Source organism: Nelumbo lutea, chromosome 2 (assembly GCF_056320005.1).
Source record: "Nelumbo lutea isolate HS-2025 chromosome 2, American lotus-T2T, whole genome shotgun sequence".
In the NCBI taxonomy this organism is placed as follows: domain Eukaryota; kingdom Viridiplantae; phylum Streptophyta; class Magnoliopsida; order Proteales; family Nelumbonaceae; genus Nelumbo; species Nelumbo lutea.
In genome coordinates this window covers 79,335,802-79,342,261 of record NC_142685.1, presented here as the reverse complement: position 1 = coordinate 79,342,261, position 6,460 = coordinate 79,335,802, and the positions used below count along the sequence as shown (strand labels likewise).

Sequence of the window (6,460 nt, the reverse complement as noted above, 5' to 3'; positions counted from 1 at the left end):
AGATCAACAAAGCGCTGTTATTCTCAGTTTTACAGGCTCAGCAAGACAAGGTATCTCTATGAGGGCAGAGTTGTTAACACTGATTCAAGGTTTAGAATTAATACAATAGCAAGGGTGGAGAGATGTTGTAGGAGAAGGGGACTATCAAACTATGATTGCTCATTCAATTGGGTTCCTAGAGTGCAAATATGGTGGCAAATGATTTAGCAAGAGTAGGGGTGGGGAAAGAGGTATTAGAATGGGGATGCTTGGGGCTGGGTTGTACTAGGTAAAGATCCTGGGTTATTCTTTCTTATGTTTCTTTTTTGTTGTATAGCTTTTGGTGCATTGTTTATTTTCTCTTTGTCTCCATCTACTTTGTACTTTGAGGCTTGCTGCAGTTTGACAGCTAGGCTTTCTTTAATTAAAGTTTCCTATTATTTATAAAAAAAATGCTTATGTATTTGAGTCCTATAGACTTGGGATTTGTTGTTGATTAATAGGTAAGAGCCTTAGTTTAAGCCCTTTGGCTTATGGCTGCATTTTAGTTTTCAACATCTAGCATTGAAGGTTACTCACAAGAGCAAGAAGTGAAGTGAAGCCCCTTGAATATCAGACGTTATACTGTTGAGCTAGAGTTATGGCATCTAGTGTAAAAGCATTGTTTAGAAAGTTGTGATGGTGACCAAATTTTCTAGCAAACTGTCTAGCTAGAAAAGTGGTAGAGACTAGAGAGGGTGGAGTTGTATATTGGGTACAACCTTCCCACTATTATAAAATGTTAGTTGCCTTTTCTTTAGTTCTTTTGGACTAACAAGTTCTAGATAGCTTTGTCCTTGAAAGGCTTAGTTTCTGGCTTTCCTTTTGGGACAATTAGATTTTTGTATTCTTTCTTTCAACTTCTTGATTAACTATGATACCCGAATACCTATGTAAGGGTGCTGTGTTGTGTCAGATGCTTCAATTTTTAGTGTAAAATTCATATCCAATACTTTACCCAGCTGTTTACTATTGTATTTGGGTAAGAGAACTGATTAAAATGAACTTTAGCTAAAGATCAACTTCCCATACAACTTTTTGTTTGCTTTTGTGAAGGTAGGAGCTACCAGGAAGATGGTATTTGTTAATCTTCCTATCCAGGAAAATCTGGTAATGTGATAAGCTTAAGTTATTCATAAGAACTTGGGGTGTTTTTAGGCTTAATTGTTGAGATTCTATGGTTAATTTGGGTATCTATAAGTCAATTTAATGCATTTGAATATTTTGTCACTTTTTAGGTAACTAATCACCAAAGATGAAGGTTTTGGGCCAATTTGGGACAATCTAGGGTGAAAAGAACAGAACTTCAGCCCACAAAGAAGCAAAACTCAGCTGAAAGGCCCGCCAAGAACAGCAGCCCAATTCGCAGCCCTAGAGGGGAGAAAGGCAGCTGCCTTTAGAGAAGGAGGGAAGGCTGAAGAGGAAGGGTATAAAAAGAAAAGAAAAAGAAAGGATTAGGGTTTGGACCCCAAAAAGAAAATTGAAGAAGAAGAATTGCTAGAGAGAAGAGAAGGCTGTTGAATGCGAATTGGAGAAGGAGCACAACAAGGAGACTGAAGATTGATGCAAAGATTCATAAGTTGTCTTCTTCTTTGGTTCTATAGTTTGGTAACCTAGATTTGGTTAGGGTTTCTTGAGGTTTCTCTATTGAATCTTTCCTCTTCCTTTATTTTATGTGAACCGTGATGAGTTTTAATTTTGGCTTGTAATTAATTTTTAGTAGATCCGATTGAGTGTGATTTAGTCTTGGGATTCTTGATTAGGGTTTCGATTTATAGAATAATCTTAGCTGAATTGTTCTTGCATCTTGGATTAGTTGAATTACTTGAGAAAGAGTTTAGGTAATCAGATCATCTAATCAAAAGAATGGACTGAATGCATCTTAGAGATAAGTTGCATGGTTCGGTTGGCAATCATTCATACCCAAATTGATGACCTGCGAATTCTGTGTTCTTAATGCATCTATGGTGATTAAATTTCTGATAGAGATATAAGAAATGTCGTTCGTAGATAGGGTGGTCTGCACTTGAGAGAGGATGCTCATAAATTAGGGTTTCACCAACCCAAGACTGAATTCACTTTGGTTGGACAGCTTAAAGATCTTATTGCTAAATTAATTAGGGTAGTTTGCTTGTTCTTGCTATATTGTTAGAGATTAATACCTGATCATGTATCAATTTTCAGTCATTAATAATATTGATGAGGTTCTTTCTATATTGTGTTATTTGTGCTGATTACTTATCATTGATTGATCACTAATGATTCATTCTTTAATCAAGATTATCCATCGAGAGATGATAATTGAGGTGGAATTAATAAAACTTATTCGACCAATAATTAATTAGAGATATCATTTGTTGGTAGGACTTCCTTATAAGTGTATTAATAGCTTATGTTTATGCAAAGAGAATTTCGATTGAAAGAATGAGAATTCATTGATTGTAATTCCATTTAATTGAACACAGGGTTAACTAGTCAACTCTTGAGAAAGATTGACTAGTGTTTTTAGGATCTCCTTGGAATATAACAACCTTTATGGGATTGTATTGATATTGAATCTTGATGATTGTGATAGGATTAATCCCTAGCAACTATGTTATTGATTTTCTTCAAGTTTCTTGTTTTTGTCAATTAAATTTCCTTAATCAGTAGTGCGCAAACCCAATTGATCATTGCTTTAAACAAGTTGAGAAGAAATTAATAGGTGGTTAAATAATTCATTCCTCGTGGGAATGATTCTATACTCCTTACTATATTACCTGCACGACTCCATACTCTTACGGATAGTGGTCAAGTTTTGGCGTCGTTTCCGGGGAGTGAATTTTATTTAACACCATAATTAATTTAGTTTCTCTTGATTTAAAGCGTAGTTTTTTATTAGTTTTTTCTAACTTTGTTTGTTTGCATTCTTTCTTTAGGTAGTGTTTCAGCATATGCGAAGAACTTGAAGTTCACGACCCGAGCTTCTTCCTTTCAGACCTAAAATTGAGAAGTTTGTTAGAGAAAACAGGAAAGCTCAGCAAGTAAGGTTTTCAAAGATGGTAGACAATAATGGAGGTAACCAAGCAGACCGACAAGATAATGAGAGAACTCTTAGAGACTTTGCTATGCCTAAACTTCATGGTGCACAACAAAGTATTGCAAGGCCAAACATCAATGCCAATAACTTTGAGACTAAGCCAGCTCTACTCCAAATGTTTCAATAAAGCGTGCAATTTTATGGCATGGGCAATGAAGATTCTAATGCTCACATCGCAAATTTCTTGGAAATCTATGATACCTTCAAATACAATGGAGTTTCAGATGATGCTATTAGGTTGAGGCTTCTCTCTTTCACCTTGAAGGATAAAGCTAAATCGTGGTTAAATTCTCTACCAGCAAATTCCATAACCACATGGGCACAATTGGCACATGCTTTCTTGGATAAGTATTTTCCCCCAGTTAAAACCGCAAATATCATCAAAGACATCACTACTTTTCAGCAATTTGAGAATGAATCATTATTTGAGGGGTTGGGAAAGATTTAAGGATTTGCAGAGAAGCTGCCATCACCATGGCTTACCTAAGGGACTTTTGATTCAGAGTTTCTACAATGGAGCCACTCGCACTATGAGAGATACTATTGATGCTACTGCAGAAGGTTCCTTGATGAGGAAAACTATAGATGCTGCCTTTGATCTCTTAGAGGAAATGGCATCTAATAATTGTTTGTGGCCAGCCGAGTGGCTAAATCCACCTAGACAAGGAGGCAAATCAGAAGCAGACTCCATAGCATCCTTGCAGGCTCAAATTTCAACCTTAATCAAGCAATTGGGCACCATGAACGTGCAGGCCAATTTCATCAACAATTCTATGCAACCAATCTGTGAGTATTGTAATGGTATAGGTCATGTTAGCTCTGAATGTTTTGTTGGAAATTTTAATTTTGCAGGTAGGAATTTTAAGGAGTAGTGCAACTTTGTGGGGAATCAATTCCAAGGAAGGCAGGTCAACAACCCTTACTCCAACACATATAACCCAGGGTTGAGAAACCACCTCAATTTTTCATGGAGTAGCAATAATAACAATGTTGGCAGTTCCAGTCTCCAAAACAACAACATGCCTAGATAGCAAGGACCACCAGGATTCCAGCCACATCCACAGTAGGATAGATCAACTTCTTTTGAAGCCAAGCTGGATAAATTCATGGACATGATGAGTAGCAAGATGAGCAGCCAGGATGATGCCCAGAGAAGGATGGAAGCTAAATTTGATCAAATTGCAAAGAACCGTTCGTCTTTAATTCACAACTTGGAGGTGTAGATAGGCTAACTAGCCAATGCTGTTGAGTGGGAAAGTGTTGGAGCCAAAGCAAGATGTGCAAAGTAAGAGGATATGTACAGATGTTGAGAGTCTTTCATCAACCAATGCTGAAATCTATAGTGAAGAAACTAGTGATAAGTCAGAGGGGAACCAAGGTGACAAGGAGAATCACTCTAATGCCCAACCTTCACCCTATGTCACACGAATCCCTTCTCCTCAAATACTGAAGAAACAACAGACTAAACAACAATTTTCTAAATTTTTGGATAGTTTTAAGAAGCTGCAAATCAATATTCCTTTTGTTGAGGCTCTTGCCCAAATGCCTCAATATGCTAAATTTTTGAAGGAGATCATCAATAATAAGAGGAGATGGGAGGATGACCAAACGGTCTCATTGACTAAAAAGTGCAGTTCAATCATCACCAGCAAGATGCCTGCCAAATTGAAAGACCCAGGGAGTTTTACTATTCCATGTGTTGTTGGTAGCATTGAATTTCTTAAGTGTTTGTGTGACTTAGGTGCTAGCATTAATTTAATGCTTTTGTCTATTTTTAAGAAAGTTGGTCTTGGAGAAGTGAAACCTACCTTGATGACTTTGCAACTAGTGGATCAGTCCATCAAGAAACCTCATGGCATGGTTGAGGATGTACTTATGAAAGTGACAAGTTTATATTTCCTATGGACTTTGTTGTGCTTGATTTTGAGGAGGATCATGATTGCACCTTGATCCTTGGCAGACCGTCTCTAAACACAGGGAAAGCTTTGGTTGATGTGTATGAAGGAAAGCCGACCCTTTGAATTGGTTACGACAAAGTGAAGTTTAACATGTCCAAGGCTATGAAGCATCCTATGGAGGAAGAACTTTGTATGAGAATTGATGTGATCGATTCATGTGTGAAAGAAGTATGTCAAGTTAGTGAGGTAGAGCAAGATTTTGAAGATGATGCAACGACTGTCAATGCTTGTGACACTGAACCTAAGCTTGATTTGAAACTTTTACCATCACATTTGAGGTATGCATTCTTGCAAGATGATAATACCTTGCCAATTATTATCTCAAACAAACTGTCGAATAAGTAGGAACAAAAAGTGTTAAATGTGGTAAGGTGTAGGATTAAGACTTTAGGTTGGCAGATTTCTGACATAAAGGGCATTAGTCCTTCTATTGTGATGCACAGGATTCACATGGAGGATGGATTTCTTGCCACAGCTGAGAGGCAAAGAAGATTGAACCCGCACATGAAGGAAGTAGTGAAGAAAGAGATTGTCAAGCTTCTTGATGCAGGTATTATCTATGCTATTTTCGATAGTTCTTGGGTCAGTCCTGTTCAGTGTGTACCGAAGAGAAGTGGTATGACTGTTGTGAAAAACGAAGATGGTGAGTCTATTTCTAAGCGGGTAGTTGATGGATGGCGCGTGTGCATTGATTACTGTAAGTTGAATGCTGCAACAAAGAAGGATCATTTTCCTCTTCCTTTTATTGACCAGATGTTGGAGAGAATTGCAGGTCATGCCTATTATTGTTTTCTGGATGGCTATTCTAGATATAACTAGATTTTTATTTTTCCAGAGGATCAAGAGAAGACCAGTTTTACATGCCCATATGGCACTTTTTCTTATAGGCAAATGCCTTTCGGGTTGTGTAGCACACCAGCTACTTTTCAGAGGTATATAATGGCCATCTTCTCTGACATGGTTGAAGACATAATGGAGGTATTCATGGATGACTTTTCTGTTTTTGGTGATTCATTTGATCTGTGTTTGGCTAACCTTGATAGGGTTCTTAAAAGATGTGAGGAGACTCACCTTGTTCTAAACTGGGAGAAGTTCCACCTTATGGTGGAGGAAGGCATAGTTTTGGGCCACAAAATTTCCAGCAAAGGTATCGAGGTTGATAGAGCTAAAACAGAGATCATTGAAAAGTTGCCACCTCCTACACCGGTAAAGGGAGTAAGAGGTTTTCTTGGCCATACTGGCTTTTATAGGCGATTTATTAAGGATTTCTCATCTATTGCTAAACCTCTTACTAATTTGCTGATTAAAGTTGTCCCTTTTGAGTTTGATGATGGATGTTTGAATTCTTTTCACAGGTTAAAATCAGCTTTAGTATCTGCACCAGTCATCTCACCACCAAATTGGT

General features: G+C 37.6%; 1 non-coding gene across 1 annotated transcript; it reads right to left on the bottom strand.

Annotated features, from left to right (window-relative positions):
• Positions 1-3,470: 3,470 nt before the first annotated feature.
• Positions 3,471-3,578, bottom strand: LOC148871619 (small nucleolar RNA R71). Its single transcript, XR_016108607.1, has one exon. It is a non-coding gene; the product is annotated as a small nucleolar RNA R71 (small nucleolar RNA).
• Between the last annotated feature and the right edge of the window lie 2,882 nt (positions 3,579-6,460).